The sequence below is a fragment of the Schistocerca americana genome, chromosome 1, assembly GCF_021461395.2.
Source record: "Schistocerca americana isolate TAMUIC-IGC-003095 chromosome 1, iqSchAmer2.1, whole genome shotgun sequence".
Classification (NCBI taxonomy): Eukaryota; Metazoa; Arthropoda; class Insecta; order Orthoptera; family Acrididae; genus Schistocerca; species Schistocerca americana.
This window is the reverse complement of record NC_060119.1, coordinates 762248014-762268014: the sequence shown is the minus strand read 5'-3', so window position 1 is coordinate 762268014 and position 20001 is coordinate 762248014. Positions and strand designations below refer to the sequence as shown.

The 20001-nt window shown below is 42.3% G+C and overlaps 1 non-coding gene across 1 annotated transcript; it reads right to left on the bottom strand.

The window, feature by feature from the left end:
- Positions 1–598: 598 nt before the first annotated feature.
- Positions 599–673, bottom strand: Trnas-cga. Its single transcript has one exon. It is a non-coding gene; the product is annotated as a tRNA-Ser (tRNA).
- Positions 674–20001: the final 19328 nt, after the last annotated feature.

Below are 20001 nucleotides of genomic sequence, written 5' to 3'. Positions count from 1 at the left end.
CGTTTAAGGACTTTTTGTGTTCGCGCCGGGGGTGCGGGCCACGATGAATGACCCCGGCAGGCTCTCCGCGGCGCGCAGCCATTCACCAGTCGGGGCCCTCGCCCTCGCCGTGACGGGTTCGCCGTATCCGTCCGCACCGTACGCTCCCTGCCCTGTCCGTCAGCGTCGCCAGCAGCTAAATATACAACAGAGGAGTCCGCGTCTTTCCGCTTTACTCTCAACTCGCTTCGCCATTCCTTGCTTCAAATTTAGGATGAACCCCAACTCGAACGACAAAATTTCAGAGGCTGTCCAGGGATGTATTCTGGGTGTTTAAGTACCAAAGTAAAAATACTTCTACCGCAGAACTGTTTTAAAAGACTGACTCAAAAGTGGGGTATCAGCTGCCCCATTCTGCTTTCCTAAGTACCTTTAAGAATTTTCCAATAAAAATTGGTATGCGAACGTATTCGTGCGTTTTTATGCTGAGAGAAAACGAGGCAGTGGCAGTGGCAAATAGATAGAAAAGTAATAAACACTGTTAGCTATTCCAGAATGAGATTTTCACTCTGCAGCAGAGTGTGCGCTCATATGAAACTTCCTGGCAGATTAAAACTGTTTGCCGGACCGAGACTCGAACTCGGGACCTTTGCCTTTCGCGGGCAAGTGCTCTACCAGCTGAGCTACCCAAGCACGACTAACGCCCCATCCTCACAGCTTTACTTCTGCCAGTACCACGTCTCCTACCTTCCGAACTTTACAGAAGCTCTCCTGCGACCTTGCAGAACTAGTCCTCCTGAAAGAAAGGATATTGCGGAGACAAGACAAAGGTCCCGATTTCGAGTCTCGGTCCCGCACACAGTTTTAATCTGCCAGGAAGTTTCATATCAGCGCACACTCCGCTGCAGAGTGAAAATCTCATCCTGGAAACATCCCCTAGGCTGTGGCTAAGCCATGTCTCCTCAATATCCTTTCTTTCAGGAGTGCTAGGTCTACAAGGTCGCAGGAGAGCTTCTGTGAAGTCTGGAAGGTAGGAGACGAGGTACTGGCAGAAGTAAAGCTGTGAGGACGGGGCGTGAGTCGTGCTTGGGTAGCTCAGGTGGTAAAGCACTTGCCCGCGAAAGGCAAAGGTCCTGAGTTCGAGTTTCGGTCGGGCATACAGTTTTAATCTGGCAGGAAGTTTTACTGTTAGCTATTAGTGGTTGTGGTATAGAACAAGCGAAAGAGACAGTTGCACGGTGGGAAAAAGAAAGGGACACAGTGGCAGTGGAACATGGCTGGCAGTGACAGAACGGTGCTAGGAAAAGTATGAATGAGACAGTGCCAGTGGGAGCGAAATAAGGAGCTAAGAGCATTCTTCCGCTGCTTCACTTCTTTGCTCTGCTAAAGCAGAGCATGTCACTCATATGAAAATAACTTTATAGGTCAGCAAAATATTGATAGTTTGCTTATGAGAAATTGAAATAACGCAAAACTATATCATTTTACACCTTAGTCCGGACTTTACGTGCACAAATGTGGTGCATGCTGTTTAGTTATACAAGAACATGGCGTTTTCAGACCCCTTATGATGACAATGGAGACACTTTACCGTACATTTGTTCGTTATACATGACCGCAGCTCGCGGTCTATTGGCTAGGTTTGCTGCCTCTGGATCACGGGGTCCTGGGTTGCATTCCCGACCCGGTTGGGGATTTTCTCCGCCCGGTGACTGAGTGTTTGTGTTGTTCTGCGAGGTGGCGCAGTGGTCAGCACACTGGACTCGCATTCGGGAGGACGACGGTTCAATCCCGTCTCCAGCCATCCTGATTTAGGTTTTCCGTGATTTCCCTAAATAGTTTCAGGCAAATGCCGGGATGGTTCCTTTGAAAGGGCACGGCCGATTTCCTTCCCTAACCCGAGCTTGCGCTCCGTCTCTAATGACCTCGTTGTCGACGGGACGTTAAACACTAACCACCACCACCACCATAAGCTCCTTAAGGCTCACCGTAGACCACTTCTAATGCAAAAGGAACCAAGCGATATGCTCCATTTGCCTAGGCTGAAGGAACTGTGTAATACTCAAATTTTTACCCTGTATTGTCCGCAGCTCGCGCTTCCCGCGGACGGGGTCCCGGGTACGATTCCCGGCGGGGTCAGGGATTTTCCCTCCTTCGAGATGACTGGGTGTTGTGTCGTCTTCATCATCATTCATCCCCATTACGGTCGGAGGAAGGCAATGGCAAACCACCTCCGCTAGGACCTTGCCTAGACGAGGGTGCGGGTCTCCCGCATCGTCCCCTATGCTTTTCGGAGTATGGGACCTCATCATCGCCACTGTAGGACAGTTACAGCAAGACGATCCTTTTGTTAGGTACAGAAATTGTCCCTGGCACAAGGTCTATCCAAAACACTTGCCCCACCTTTCTATCAACCATAGAACTTCAGGTGTGAACCCTGGAAAAATCCCGACTTTACGCGCGGCGTTTTGGAACATATTAGATAGCATGCGTACCGAAAAGGAACTTGTGGTCTCAGATAACTCGTTACAAATAGTAAGCTCAGCATAACGTTAAATGGGAACATTTTACGTTAAGCTTCACCGTGACTTATGAATATCAGTTGTAACTACAACTCCCTGTAACCAATCGCAAGTTGTTTTTTATTTTCACCACACGTTTCTGAGGATTAAACTTCCATCATCAGGTGAGCTTATGTCAGTTAATAAGACACGTGTGTACAGTGTGTAGAGGTTTCGGTTAACTTCTGAAAAAAACAAAACACAGCTTATTTGAAAGGCTCGAAGTTTTGTGGACGTCTTCGATTGCAAAGATGTGAAAATCTTGGAACGACCCGGCCTATACCGGACCGTTACGCGTCAGGATGAACTAGATAAATGGTGAAGGAGGTTGCAGATTCACACCGGGGCGTGCAGTTAAACAGTGGTAGTACTACTGAGACGCATTTATTCAAGCTGCCTTATAATGCCCACCGACCCGCTTCAGGGCCAGATTTTGTGCCTGCAAACGCAGCCGATTGTGGAATTCGCTGACGAAAGGAATACGCCTAACGTCCGTTGTCCTGAACAGTGGGCGGCAGCAGCCGCGGCGCCGCGTGGGTCGTCAACAGGCGAAGATGAACACGACCAGGGCAGACCTTCAGGACCTGCGTCAGCCAGCCACCACCTCGAGTACTCATCGTTCCCGGCCTGTGCTTCGGTGCGGTAGCCCCGACACTTGTTCTGAAGACGAGCAGCAATGCCCGTGTGACCCCCCTCCCCCCCCCTTCCAGGGCAGACAAGGACTGTGGCTGACAACGTGTAGGTGGTTAGAAGGCCGCGAGGGCGCGTCTTCTCCAGCCGGATCGTAGACAGCTTGCATGCCGTCCATCGAAGTCCCTCAGAGGGCAGAGGCTGTCCGGAAGCAACTTCCAGCATCGGCGAATTTTCGGTAAGTCCCGCAGTCACCACGCCACAGGTATGGCGCGCCTCATTTTGTATGTTGTAGTTAACCGGGGACCTAGAAACGACGGAGAGGCTCCGTCCCCACCGCAGCCGCAGTGGCCCGCCCACAACCCCACGACGACTACTGCAGTCCACTTCACCCCTCCGCCGCCGCACACCGAACCCAGGATTATTATGCGGTTCGGGCATCGGTGGACCCCCCCAGGGAACGTCTCACACCAGACGAGTGTAACCCCTGTTTGCGTGGTAGAGTAATGGTGGTGTACGCGTACGTGGAGAACTTGTTTGCGCAGCAATCGCCGACATAGTGTAGCTGAGGCGGAATAAGGGAAACCAGCCCGCATTCGCCGAGGCAGATGGAAATCCGCCTAAAAACCATCCACAGACTGGCCGGCTCACCGGACCTCGACACAAGTCCCCCGGGCGGAATCGTGCCGGAGATCAGGCGCTCCTCCCCGCTCCCGAAAGCCTTGCGTTAGAAAGCTCGGCTAACCGGGCGGGCCGCCACATGTTGGAACTCGATATGTCATCGGTAGACAGGCAGCCAGCCGATTTCGTCACCCAATGATAGACGCGGTTTCTCTGAAACTCAAAAGCCTGTCATTCTCTTCGGTTCGAGACGCAGACAGAATGACGGCACTACTGAACGCCTTGAGCCCCTAAGTTTGATTATTTACAGTCTTATACTACTGACGTAGTCCTGCTGGATAGCGGGTTTACCATATTACTTTTTCCTAGCTCACTCTGCTCCGAGCTTGGTTAAACTTAAAACGAGCGAGCTCCTTGGTAGAACGCAAGTGCTCTGAGTGACAAAGTATTCCTTCACTCTTGGTGACACTGATTCGCAGAGTGCGCAGTTCTACTCACCTTGGCCTTGGCCGGTGTGCCAACCTCGTCTGGTCGGAATGTTTCGACGTATTGTCAACAACACTGCCCATTGGTTTACGTGATCAGCACATCGTTCGTCCTGGCCTCTACTGCCTGGCCGCGGCTTGAAATAAACTTTAAAAATTTACACTTCGCGCGCCTTACGTGTTCGGGGTGCAGCAATCTTCAGGAACCTTCCCTGTCGTGTTTACATCATATTCGTGTGGCACACTGGCCTAGTGCATGTCTTCCAATTCCACACCAATTTGACGATTTGCGTGTCCTTAAGCCACCCCAATTCTCCAGCCGGGTGAAAGGGGACCTACAGATAAACATGAACTCCAAACCACGTGTCTGGCACCTCTTCGCATAGGTGAGACGCGAAGTCTTGGTTAAAACGCAAACCAAACATCGAAGGTCCTGCCCGGTTTCGAGCTCTCCTATACAGGGAAGTAATTAAAGATTATTAGAAGCTAATAAGTGTATAGAACATATAAAATAATAATAACAAATGAAATCTTCCCTTTGAAATTAATTCTCTTTCTCAATAATAATAAGTGCAATCTTCGCATACAAATTTAAATGCTGCTTATTAAAAGTGATTTGCTGGTTATTTCGACGAAACATAGAATGTGTCGTCGTCGTGGCTCAATAACCCAAAACTGTTCCTTACCTTTTTTACTGTTACTGGATCGCCATCTGACTGCTACATCGAACTGCGACATGAATATACTTACTCTGGTTTACTATACTCTATTAGCTGCTGGTGGGCTGTCATAATAAGTGGCTGCATTTGTTATCAAAGCTGACGTTATTCTTTAATAGCAAAGCTGACGTAATTCTTTGATTAATTTGACTGAAGTTACGTAATTCATAGTTACACTATTTCTTGACAACGATAAAATTTTGCAAAGTTTTGCGTTGATGGTTTTTGGGATGGATTATAATCAGTAATGCAACATTGCTGGCAAAAATTATATTCTGAAAACGATTCTTCAAATATTTACTGTTGGTAATGAAATGATTTTACAAACGTTCAAATGGGACTTACTTTTTATAATAATCTTACAACTAGCATTGCGCAAACATACCTTCAGTAGTCTTCAGTTTCTAAAAATTCAATAATATTAGTTCCTCTTATGATAATAGTTAGCTGATGTCTCTGTACATCGGTTTATTATCTCTTGTAAATCACAGCTGGTGGCTGGCAGGCACACCGCTCCTCTCAACCTCTCGCTTCAGACCTGCTACCGACTCGCTTCACATCTCGCTTACTACTGACTTCCTACGACCGCTAAAGTGCAGTCTCTCCCGCCAACAATGCATTCTGGTGCAGACAATTCCTGCTACCATTGCAAAATGTATCAATGCGCGGTCTTTCCCGCTTTTTCCTTAAAATGTATCCATAAGCGGTCTCTCCCGCTCTTTTTTAAAATTATATCAATGTTCGGTCTCTTCCGCCAACAATACTTTGGTGCAGACACTCACTGCTACCACAATTAATTCTAAAATGACAAATATTAATTATTCCTACTTAATCCTATTAATAAAATAGAAACATCTTTCATAATGACAATAGACAGTAGAAATATACACGTCTTACAACTGTTGAGGACATGTTCCCAAAGCATTAAACATACACTGCTGTCCTCACTGTGACCCAGAGCACAGAATATTAACTTAGAGTAAACGAAAGAAAGAGGAACGTAATGAGATGGAGAAGAATTGAAATTGTCGATAAAACTAATGTGAGAATTAGGTATCACAAACTAGACGAAATGAAGTTCTCCTTACTATTGTCGAAGATGGCACATAAAACGCAGGTTGGCAAAGCAAAAGTGGCAGTACTGCTAAAAGAATTCTAATAATGTCAAACTTAGCCACTAGTTCGAAGAAGAAGTCTCTGAGATTGTACGTTTGGGGCACAGCATTGTTTCAAAGTCAAACACGGACCGACGGCCGCGGTGGCCGTGCGGTTCTGGCGCTGCAGTCCGGAACCGCGGGACTGTTACGGTCGCAGGTTCGAATCCTGCCTCGGGCATGGGTGTATGTGATGTCCTTAGGTTAGTTAGGTTTAAGTAGTTGTAAGTTCTAGGGGACTTATGACCTAAGATGTTGAGTCCCATAGTGCTCAGAGCCATTTGAACCATTTTTCAAACATGGATTATGCGAAAACGGGAAAATAAGAGAATCAGATCGTTTGATATGTGTTGCTATATAGGAGGATGTTAAAAACTAAGTGCACAGATAAGATAAAAAAATAAGGAGGTTCTCCCCAAAGTCGATGAGGGAAGGAAGATATGGAAAACAATAAAAGGTAGAAGTGAAAGAATAATAGGACATGTATTAGGACATCACTGAAGAGAGCTGTAGAAGGTAAACATTTAAATAACTGAAGACGTTGAGTGTAAGTACTACTCTGAGATGAAGGATTTGTCACAGGGGAGAAACTTGTGAGGGTTGCATCAATCTAGTCAAAGAGTAGTGACATAAAAAAGACACAAAGATAAATGTTTGTAAGATAGCAAATGAAATGCAATTACCTGAATGAATTTTCGTTCTATAGAGAATTTGGAACTTCCTGTTAGGTTAAAACCGTCTACCGGACAGACACTCCAAACTGGGTCCTTTGGTACAGGTTTCAGGTTCAGGTCCCTGTTCTGCACACAGTTTTAAACTGGAAGGAAAATTCAACATGCAGTTACTCTGTAATGAACGACTGGAGGCCAAAACACTCATAAAATATCTCTGAATAACTACCGAAATTTTGTCGTTGGAATTGAGGTTCTGCCATTATAAAACAAAACGACGACTTAGGCAAGAAGGAGCCATACCCTGTTTGCTTGTAGGAACTAGGCCAAGGATACTGACGGTATTCGAAAGCACTGAATGGTGGTGGGGGGTCCAATGTCCGGGAAACAGATGTCATTTCAAACCTTGTGTTGTGCCGTAGAGTTTTTTTTAATACCCATGGCCCTGCTGGAGACAGTACGTCACCGACTTCCTCTGACTTGAGGTGGATCACTCAGGAGATTCTAGCTGGAATCCAGACCACGGCACAACTTTTGTTTCCTCACGAGATAGAGAAATGTTAGTTGATGTCCAGAAAAGAAAGTTCGGATAGGAAAGTTATTCAGTTCCATTCCTGATAAAGTAAAGAAAGTATACAATCGCTAGAAAGGATAATAACGGGTTACATCACGTTTCTTCTCGTAAATTTTCGGAGCTTATCAGTCAAACGTGGTCTACTGTGATTCTAACACGGACCTATTAATTCTTTTAGAATATTTATTGCAGCAGTCTTTTCAACCTCTTAATGATCATCTTCAGATCTAAACGTACAAAAAACTCTAAGAAGTATCTAGTAAGTATCCTTTACTCATAATTATACTTATGAGAGAAGAAGTTAGTTATTCCTGTGCCAAAAATTATAATTTAATTTTTATTGCGATTTAATACAACATTATAGTTGTTCCTCCCATTATAGCTTCCTACGTCTCTTATTTTCCAATCTTTCGCCTACAAATTGCTCTGCGACAAAGTTCTTCTGACTCGTTCTTCCCATATTGTTTTCAGGCGTCTTCTTCATCTTCTATTAATTGGAGCCCGTTTCATCATCTTCTTATGCCATCTGTACTCGCCGGAACATTATGCCCCATACCATCTCAGTCGTTTTGTTTTGATTGTATTCTTCATAGAGGTGCCCATTTCATTCTCTTACGTATGACTTCATTTTTAATTGTATTCAGTGATGTCAACTTAAAGCAACATCTTCAAAATCCCATCTCCATTTAATTACGTTCCTCTTAATTTTTTTCAGTTATTTTCTACTGCTTTATCTGCTCCATACATTGCTGCACTTTCTACAATATTTTTAAATATCCGTATCTCCGTTTATGACCCAATGTATGTGCTCCACAAAACTCAATTTAATTGTTTGGCTGCTCGCCTACAATGGCCACTGTGGTTTTTATTTCACTTTTACTGTGTTCGTCTATGTTGATTTTGTTTCCCAAATATTTGTAAGAGACCACAAACGATCTTACCCCAAAAGCAAACATCAGGTCTTCACTCATTTCTTAAGTAACCAAATATTTCATTTTCTCTAAATTAATGGCTAAACCCCTTTTACGATATTCTCTATGTAAATTTCTAACCACGTAATACATGTCATTCTTTGCAGAAATGGTTTGGTCATCAGCAATATGCAAAGCGAAGAGCCTGTCGTAATTTATAGATATTCCCGTACTACAAAAGGAACGTTTCGATAACCTTAAGGCAGAATTCACCTATATTTTTTAAAGCAAATATTTTCACATACTTCAAAACGTGCATATGTGTATGTGAATTCTTTACTCCAACTGAGAAGCTCCTAACGCATGCATTTGCATTTTGTTACTAATCCTACAGTACAAATTCATCAGTGGTTAGTCATTCATAGTAAGGAGCAAGGTCACCTTCGTGTAAATTAAAAAGAAATAGTATGACAAACTTGAATTAGTTGTGGATGATAGCACAACCGTGAAAACGGGTCATCTTAACTGAATAACAAAATAGCTCTAATTTAAATCCTTCATGGTGTTCTGCCGCATGATAAGATACATAAAATATGAAAATATCCGACGTTCCGGCTTCGTTGGAGGGGCCTTGCTGAGAATATTCTAGGATTTCAGAATTTTAAGTGAAAAAAGGATGACGCGACAGTTCACCCTGAAGGATTTTATTGGGACACACCGACATTGGAAGCTTACGTATTTATGTAACAAAACATCTCTTATGTAACTGAATGTTACAAAATCGTTATCGCCAACTGATGAAGGTTCTTATTCGACGTTTCAGCTTCAAGAGTAAATCTCGTAAAGAGAAAAAATATATGAAACACATTCCAGGGGACAAGAAATGCAATATTTAGCGAATACGCCGGCAGACAGTGATTCAGAAATCAAAAGTATCGTCTCGGGTTCTGCTTTTTACCATTTCAATTTTATATATTGGAAACAGTGTTCAGTGGTGATGGAGCAACAGTGTATTTAATGAAAATAACTATGTGAAACCTTTTGCCCTGTGCTACTTACCAATTCACGAGTATTCTTAAATACTCCCTTGATGATGAAAGAAAATCTGTGTATCTACTTATATTAAACAAGCATCTACGTTAAGGTTGGACCGCAATTATCTTCTTCACGTTCATCAGATATGGGCTGTGATATCAAGACTGCAACTGTTAATTCATATGAAAAAATATAATTCCGTGTTATTCACAAAGTTTTTACTTCATCTCCTCCGCGCTTCTACGTAAGGTGTAAGATATAAATTCCATAGCTGTTCAACTGGCACGTATCGGCTATTTTCTTGCTCCTGCAAGACACAGCCTAACGTCGTGACCACCTCACATGCTGCTGCAAAAACTCACCATTCCTTGCCACTAAAACGGTTCTCCAAAAGATACCGTCCACTGACGATGATGATTTAATTGTCTAAAAGCACAGTGAGTGAAGAAAAACCCATGTAAATGACGCAGAGTTATATATCTCTTCCATTCCTTTTTCAACTTTATATTTAGGATATTACAAAATTATCATTATCGATTTTAGATTGATTCATGGTGCTTACGAGCAGTTATCACACCACTGTACTGTGAGGCAAACTGTCTGAAAATGATCCTCAGTCGAAACGTAAATTGAAACGTAAGCCATTTTCAAAATGTAACATAAACGCTACATAGGTCGCTACTTTTCATTAGACCCACTATTGAAGACTGTCACGAAATTTAGAGCCCTCGAAAATGGTTGACTTTAGCGGTGTTTACCTCTTTTTCAGTTAGGAAATATCTTGAGCTCTGCGAAAGGTTCGTGCATGGTTCTTAGGTGCGTCACAACCGAACAGGCAGGGACCTGCGGTCGAAGTGGTCATTAGCGTCATTTGGTCTTCCCCAGCCAGCGACTGATCGCCACAGGGAGATAACAGGGCTGTCTGTTTCGAAGACGAGCGTGGTCGTATCAAGAACAAGAAAGCTCAATAATTCATATTATTTAGTGGCCGTATTAAGTTAGAGATATAATTGATCAGTAAAAGCAACCTCAAGAAATTTGATTCAATTGCATAGTAAACAGGCGCACAGTTATGAATATCAATGATACTACTTTGATTTAACATTATCCAACAACTTTATCAACGGCTTAAGCAGTGGAGGGGCAAGAGAGGGTGCCATATGCGACAGGGACTAGAAGGAGACGTGCTGCATGAGAGAGAGAACATCGCGTTATTACGTGTAAGAAATGCAGGTGCTCGTAAAAAAAAAAAAAAAAAAGTGGAACTAAACAAAAAACCGATATTATATTCTTTACTTTACATTTACTGTTAGTATTTGTTTGGGTGGTAATAAATAATTGCGAAATTTCCTGCAGACTGTGGGATTTTCTAATTGATATTAAACTAAGTTTGTAATTTAAATATTATTTCGCCATAATACAAATATGTAACTCGACCGAATTAAGTCTCTCTTACTACGAGTGAGAACTGAAAACCAAGATAATGCTTCCAACGTAATGAGTGTTTTTAAACATCGTTTCCATTGAATCCATGAATTAGAAAGATTCTGTGAAGTATGTCCTCGGGGAGGGTGGGAGGGGGGGAGGGGGGGGGGGGGGAAGGAGGATACTATTACAGGATAGGCTGACAAAGGGGAAGAATCAAGATGAGAAAGGTAGCGCCTAGTTTATGCACATGGTGTTTTTTGTGTTGCTTTGTACTGGAATACCTGTTCTGATGCTCTTACTCAAGTAATATTTCAAAGAGGGTAAACTATTAACACGAAATCGGAGCTGAAATAGCCATTTTCTTTCTTTACTCCAGATCTGGTGTCTGCAGTGCCCAACAGATCGTTTATAAATTTTTCACTGTGCCCTTCCGCTTTTATCAACAACTTCTATCACAGAGGCTATGTTGCAGTTCTATATGGTTAAAATAGTTCTAGAGAATTCTAAACTTACTTGTTGCATGTTAACGCTGATCCTGCTCATGGGCTACAATAGCTCATTAACACTGGTATAAACTGCCCTTATAAGGGAAACTCCCCATCCCATTCCCCTCAGATTTAGTGGTGAGATGGTCCAGTGAGTAGTCTGTCAAAAACTGGACACAGATCAGGCATGAAAACAGAAAGAAGGTGTACTGAACTGCGAAAAAAGAAGCAAAATGGAAACAGTGAATGGTCTAAGTTAAAGATGTGCAACAGCGAGTGAATCGCAAGAAACAGGCAGCCGTGGATGTGTGGTCACCGTGTTGGACTGCAAAGCCGCAGATCTCTGTACAAACCTCCCTCGTATCCCATTTTTTTCACAAAATTATGAACTTCCCGTCCGGTCTAGACGTATCTGTTCTCCTGCATTTTTGGAAATTGTTATACTATACACTGGTTATAGCATATGAGTCATGTGGTAAGAATATATTACTGTCGCAAGTAAATGTGATGATTTGTGAGAGCATGCGAGATGCCGCATAGACCTCTCACACAAATGAAAACGACAAATAAACGGTTGTGAACTACGTTACAAGAAAGGATTTCAGGAGTCAAAACTTGCTGAGCGGAACGAAATAGTCATAACATGTGATAGTTGTATAAAACAAATGGATGTATGTACGTCCGTAGGTCCCTTCCTTACATTTCGCTGTTGCAAACGGACGTTACACCACGACACAGAGGCAAAATTTGAATACAGCGAACAGACTCGTCAATGACCGGACGGACAGTTCATAATTTTGTGAAAAAAAGGGCATGAGGGATGATTTGAACACGGATCGACCTCTTCCCAGTCCTACACCATGACCACAGGGCCACGACGACTTGGCCATTTAAATTAGTTCTATATCGCACATCTTAAGCTTGGACCATTCACTGCTTTTATTTCGCATCTTTTTTCACAGTCCAGTACACCTTGTTCCTGTTTTCATACTTGACCCATGTTCAGTTTTTGACAGACTACCTACTAAATCTGAAGGGGGGGGAGGGAGGGGGGGTGCGACGGGGAGTTTGCCTTGTTAGTAAGGCAGCAGTTTTAACACCTACCGCAAACACTAAATTCGAGTTTTCACAACGAGTCATTCACTTTGTGGATGGAATAGTTGATGCCACCGCTTCAGTGTCTACTGTCCAGCTGAACACTTCCTGTGCGAAAAGCGCAGCTGTTAGCATTCCATTTTTAAATTGAATTTCTTATGAGTTTTATTAAAGAAATGTGTTTGTTTCTATAATGTACCATTTCCCTTTAACGCTGAGGACGTTCCGTTGGTTCTCTTCGTCCGTAGCAATTTCAGGAATTGATGTCTCGTTTCGCTCTCCCTATTAATTCCGTATTCTGAAAGAGATTCGATGCTATCAGTCGCTTTTTCAGAACAGAGTCCGTGGTAGATGAGCCTCATGTTTATAAACACTACTCACCGAATTCTTTCACGCTTTATTGGATTCATGCTTATTCTCCAAATGATCAAGGAAATGAAACTAGGTTGCGTTTTTTTTAATTTATACAGAATAAGAAACATGCCTGACCTTAAATATTAGCGAATGATAATTTTTTACATAATTCATGACATAACTTAAGCGTTTTCTGAGAAGGTGTGTAGTTCTGTTGTACGTTACAATAATTAAATGTTGACGATTTTGGAGATATGGTAGTTTATATTATAAAAATATTAATGTTGTTCCGCTTTAAGTTAATGGTTTTAGGAAATACTTGAGGAATCCAAACCATGTACGAAAGTCTTTACTGGATTCTTAACATTAGTGTCCCTACAAAAAATGGAAGCTGGCATCAAATGCTACCACTGCAGGAGGTCGCTACAGGTCCTAATCTATTGCCGCAAATGAATTTCTAAGCTTTAAAGTATTAACAATATAGTCTGTTATGAACAACCCTAACCAACAACCATGTATGTTGTACGTATTACCATATCGTAGCAAAAGAGAAAACCGAGGTACAGGTTTCGTATTAGTAGGAGGATCTGTTGTGCTCGGCATATGCGCTTTAAGTGTAAACATTAAGCTGGTTTTTCTTGAAGTCGGTGACTGTCTTACGAATTTCACAAAATTGTACATGTCTTCTGCAACATCATCACATCAGCATCAGCTTTATCTGCACTTTTCCATGCAGTACGATCTCAAGAGATACTTACCCGTATTACTTATGCATGGTTACTTATGCCATATGCCCACCTTCCATTAGATAGTTTTGCTCTCTTCGTACCTCTTGGTATCCAGCGAAGAAGTGTTTTTGGTCCATTTTCCACATGTTCGCCTGACTACATGTCCCACCAACATCGATTTCTTTTTTTTATAAAATTTCAATCACACTTTCATTCCAGTTTGTTCTCGTTTTGTTTTCCTTTGTTTCGTAGTAATTCGCTACAACATTTCGCCACAGCTCACACAGCTAGGCGTGCTAAAAACAGTATTACTCGGTAACTATAAAAATCTGTATCGAACACATCAGATGATTAGTTTAGAAAACTACTTCTAGGTCACCAGAAGCTCAGGCTACTTCTAGTCTTATGTTTATTTCCTTTACTGTCCACCCAATCTTTGTCTTCATATGCGTTCTAAATATAAAACCACATGAGCTGATTCTGTAATTTCGTTTCAATTTGTATGATTTTTTCACTGTGTTGATTATACATTATTTTATTGTACTGATTTTCAGGCTTGCTCTTAGACTTGCGTTATTAATTCTTTCATTATTTATCGAAATTTATCGACATTAGAAGTAAACAGTTTTATTTTCCAAATATTATGTCTCCCCCATGTGTTTCGGCATCATACTGTCATCTTCAGACAGCCACACGAAATCTATAAGATGTGTTACGTAGGCCTAATACACTTATTTTTAAGCACACTGGTTCTGCGCGCGAACTAGTTAAGTTGGGTGATTTTATTATATCGCCAGACCTAACTGGCTGAAAAAAAACTGTCTAAACCAACGAAAACATAACACTCCAAAACTTTTCCGTCTCACAACGGGGTGGTTTAACATGTGGTTATCTGAATATACCAAGGTGTTGCCGAAAGCATTTTGCGACAGGAAAGATTACGGTAACTTAAAGCGGTTACAGATTTGTACATATTCCAGTACATCTGTTCTCACCTTGTATAGATCTTCGGAGAATGCAAGCAATAATATTGCATCAGCAGGAGCAAGTTGTTGATCACAAAATTACCACACTACGAAATGTTTCACCATCTGAAATAGTAAAATAACGTTTATGTTGTGTACAAGTATTAGAATTCTTCAGGTGTTTGTATGTTAGACAGAAATCTCAATTTATCATTCTGACCATTTACTGAAAATTCGAATGTAATTCTTTGATTGTACTGTTGCGATAGCAGTTCAATCTTTCTACTGGTAGTCTACTTTGCCATTACATTTCACTTTTGTAGCGTGTATCTTAACAATGGTAGGGTTTCTGTCAGCTCCGTTTGACGGATGCCGCACTAGTGAAACTATGAAGTATAGGGAGTGAGGCTTCTAGGGTCAGATTTCACAACGGTATCACACTGTCTCTGATCGTCGTTTGGAAAGGAGCTGCCGGGGCTCTTTATGATGACGAACTAGCTTGCCTTCATGATGTATTTTCGCTGACAATAATGTGATAGTAAATCTGCTGTTCTGACGCATTATATTATCCCAAAACTGACTTCAACTATATTTACAAGTTTAGTCCATAAGGGATTGCGTGGGGCATGGCACAGGGGACTTTGCATCATTATTTGTAGCTTTATCACTTATCCCGTTCTAGAATGGAGGAAGGACTGCTGATTGATGCAGTTGCTCAAGCAAGAATTCAACATGAACGAAGACATTGCTGGAAATATACATTCGAGGGTATATACGTATTTTGCTTCTGTTCTTTTTTTTATACAGGATGCGCCGTCACTTCCAGCATAAAGAGACAATTTATTCCGTAAAGAAGATGGGATAAGTCCAACAGATGCTGCAGGAAGATAAGCTCTCAAGGTTACTTATTAAGTGTGCAGGCCGAATCTTTCCGTGACGTGCGCAGTAATAACTCACGTGTTTTACACTGTCCCGTAAATTCTGCCCGTGTACGCCGGTCTCTCGGCTGCATCATCAATTGTTGCTCATGCATATAAACTGAATGTAGCTTCCACGAATCGGTACCTTATTCCATATTTTTGGATTTCTGGAACCTTTTGACACTGTTCCTCACAAGCGTGCTCAAATCAAATTTGGCGTACGTGCAGTGTCATCCGAGGTGATGATTGGATTCGTGATTTCGTGTGAGGAAGGTGACAGTTCTTAGTAGGCTAATTAACTGCAAGTCAGCTGCTGAAACCAAAGTAATACTGTGGTTTCCGAAGGAAACGTTTAGGCCATTTGATATTCTTAATCTATAATATAAACGGTTTTGGACACAATCTGAGTAGCTCTCTTGGATCGTTTGCAGATGATGCCGTCGTTCACAGTCTACCAACGTCACTGAAAGATGAAAACTAATTACAAAATAATTTAGACAAAATGTCAGATGTTGCGAAAAGTGGAGATTGACCATGAACAATAAAATGTGTTAGGTCCTTCATATGAATTCCTTTAAATTACTGTTACACGATAAATCACAGAAATTTAAAGCCGTAGATTCAATTAAACACCTAGCGATTACAGATGCAAACAACTTACACTGGAACCATCTCACAGAAAATCTTATGAGGAAAGTGGGTCAAAGCCTACTTTTTATTGAAAAAACACTTAGAAAGTGCAAAAAATCTGCCAAAGAGATTGCATACATTACTCCTCTATAGCACTGCTGCGCGGCATGGGATCATTATCAGATAGATGTGACGAAGGACATCAAAACAGTTTAAAGAAGGGCTGCTAGTTTTGTAATATCATGAAATAAAGGAGTGTCACGATATGATAAGCGAGTTTGGGTCATAAAAAGTGAAACAAAGCAGTCTTTCGTTGCGGCGAGAGATTTTCAGCAGCTTTCTCCTCCAGTGATGAATATTTTGTCGAATTGCATCTACACAGGTAGAAATGACTGTCGTATTAAAAGAGGAGAAATCACGAGATCACTTTTGCAGATTTAGAACATTTTTCACTCGTGTTATTAGTGGAACGACGGACAAATAGGCGGAAAGTCACCGTAAATCGATTTTCCGATAGATCATGGGGCGACAGCTGTTTGTGAAACTGTATACAGTACTGGTGGCACCTTCATTTGTATTTGTAAGTCTTACTTGAGTTTCCCTGCTACATTACACCATATAGACCGTCCAAGACACTGTGGTATATATGGGGCGGAGTAGGTGAAAGGGAGGGTGGATATCGGATCATCTTCTTTATACAACTCACAGAACAAACAAAAAATCGGTGTCCGCTCTGCTGAATCTCTTTTCCCGCTTATGGTGAGAATGGCAGCAAGATCACCTGATATTATAGAACGGCCTGAGGATGGGTTAATGTAACACCGAAACAGACTGCGAATAAAATAATACATGTAAATACAGTCCATACGGTATAATGCATTCCTGACATAACGATCTAGTCTAGAAGTGGTTCTGTGCACCCTCTGCCTCTGAATTGTAGAGTAATCGTGTAGATGGCTTCACTCCTCATTCTGATGCAGTAATATGACTACTGTTGGCAACACCTGAGGTGCACCTGAGGAATAACTGTCCACCAATTTCGTACAGCGCGTGCTGAGAAGATTTTCTCGCAAGTTTAGTGAGCTGTAAGAAAGAAGTTCTCAGACTCGGGAATTCAGTGTTTCAGGTGCAAAGAGAACGCTTGTTACTGTGATCGGCGCTGCCCGACTTGGCAGGCAGCAAGTTTGGGACAGGGCTGGGTTACACCATTAACTGCCGTGCAGGCCACTCGGGGCCTGAAAGCTCCGCTAATGTGGCCACTGTGGCCGTCCTTCCCGGAAACGCGGCTATCAGCACGCCAGCCTCCTGCGGCTTTCACCGTTTGTTGTCACAGCCAACTGCCCTGAGCAGTTCTGCAATCCTCAGGAATGCCGGGTGAGCAAGCGGCTGAATGAGGCACCGGCTATTCGTGCTACCTGGGGAGCAGCGACAAAGGGTGCTATTATCACACGAACCGCTACACGTGGATACTTTCTAAAGGGAGCTGATGCTGTGTTGTCACGTTTGACAAGAACAAGAACAGCCTAAACTACTGTCGCTGATAGTTCTGGTCCTAAACAAAAACCGAAGAATCAATCTTTATGAATGAAAACTCTTTTTCCAGTTGTAAAAGTAGAGCTCAATAGTTTAGGACAATGCACTAATTATTGCAATTAAAGTAATTTCTCTTAATTACTGTTGGCCTTTATTACTGAGACTTATCCAGTTTCTGTAATTTGTTTTACATTTATCAGTGGCTAGGTGCATCGCGATAAATTGTCAAGACTCAAAAGCATGAGAAACTTTGTCTCATTTCCTGAAAGTGTTCGACCCATCGTGCAATCAATTAAAAAAAGAAAAGGATTGCGGCTTTTTTGGAGTATTTCAGTTGTACGGTTGCCCATACGAAACAATTTTTTTCATTTTTATTCAAGTTAAATAAAAGCAGAGTTCCGCGTTCCGGCTCTAGACGGGCCAATCGGCTCTGACCGACCGCCGTGTCATCCTCTGCCAATGGCGTCATTGGTTGCGGTATGGAGGAGCGTGTGGTCAGCACACCACTCTCCCGGTCCTTGTCGGATTTCTTGACGTTGTAACAACTACTAATGGGGCGAAGAGCTCCTCAGTTCGCCTCACAAAACTAAGTGCACCCCGTAACAGCTCTCCCACCAGGAAAAATACTTGGCAGTACCTGGAATCAAACCCGGGTCCTCTGCACGGCAGTGACCGCTCAGCTACAGGGATGGATTTAAAATTAATTTACGAGACATAAAAATAATGTCGTGTTCCAACCGACTACTAAACTGTCGCACTGACACTTCGTTAGAAAACCTATTTTTAGGCAAAAAAAAAAGGTTCAAATGGCTCTGAGCACTATGGGACTTAACATCTGAGGTCATCAGTCCCCTAGACTTAGAACTACTTAAACTGAAGCGCCTAGAACCTCTCCACCGCATCGGCCGGCTTTTAGGCAACACCTTTGCTACATTAGGCCAGAAGTCTGCTCTGGTACAACCGTTTTAGTCCCTTTTCTGTTACCTACTTCCATCTACAAAATGTATTTTATGTTAACGATCTCTGTTTTCGTGTTTCCAATCTGTCTACGACATCACATGGTTTCTCCACAACGGAATGTGCTGAGTAACTCTGAAGGGCACCGCCACTGACATACCCAATTTGCAATGGTTTACAGCTCACGGGCAAGGTACTAAATACTTTATGTAGTTATTTTTCTGTTTCTGTGTGTACGTTGAAATAAAATTATCAGTGCTACGATTTAGGTGTAACATTTTGGTGATAAATATATGAAATACAAATCTGACGACTTGTTGTGATAAAGGCGACGGTAGTGACATTACAGCGATGTGGCGCTATTGTATCTATCGATTTCCTGGAGGGCTACGAGGGAATGCCCGTGTGACTGCTTTAATGAAGTCGCTTTTGAATTCCTCTTCTTTCTGTCACAGACAGTCCTGAAGATTTATCCCCCATACAGCTTAGAGATCCCGTGGCATTGCAGTCTCACTCGCAGAGCGTTGCGTGAGACAAATAACGACACGTATTGCAGTTACTTTATTTACATATATTTATCCTTATTGCTGATCCATCACGTAGCTAATTAAATGCCGTTTTTCTAAAGTGCAAAAGAAAATAACGTACTCCAGTGCAGGTTGACCAAGAAACGTTGACTGGTAAATCCCGACGAAAACTCCGCACTGTTGCATTCATAACGCTCTCTTCGTAAGGATCGCCGGTTGCACTTAGGCTAGCGAAACATACTGAAAATTTTCAATACTAGGCGAGGATGCAAATGGGGGTTGCGAGGAGCTGTGCGAGTCGACCAATCCTAATAAAGTTTAGTGGAAGTGTTTGTATTTCCATACAACTACTAATTTCCAAATATAACAGCTAACGTTCGGAGAATAAAACGGCATGAAAACAAAGAATCTCGGAAATAACAAAGAATTGCAGAAATCATGACCCACGTTTAACCAGTCAAAAATAAAGGCCGTAAATTCAACTAAAGACCTAGGAATCATAATTACGAACAACTTAAATTAGAAGGAACAAATAGAAAATTTTGTGGGGAAGGCTAACCAAAGATTGCGTTTTATTGGCAGAACACTTAGAAAATGTAACAGAGCTACTAATGAGATTGCCTACACTAAACTTGTTCCTCCTCATTTAGAATACTGCTGCGTGGTGTGGGATGCTTACCAGATAGGATTGGCGGAGTACATCGAGGAAGTTCAAAGAAGGGCAGCACGATTTGTATTATCGAGAAAGAGATAGTATCACCGAAATGATACCGGATTTGCGGTGGACAGCGTTAAAACAAAGGATTTTTTCGCTGCGGCGTAATCTTCTCACGAAATTTCAATTACCAACTTTCTCCTCCGAATGCGGAAATATTTTGTTGACGCCGACCTACATAGGGAGAAACGATCCATGAAATAAAGGAAATCAGAGCTCGCACGGAAATATATATATCTCTGTATGTCCATCTTTCCAGAGATGATTGCGGGACTCGGCTGTTCGTTACAGGATGTCAAATAACATCATTCAGCCGTCAAGTTA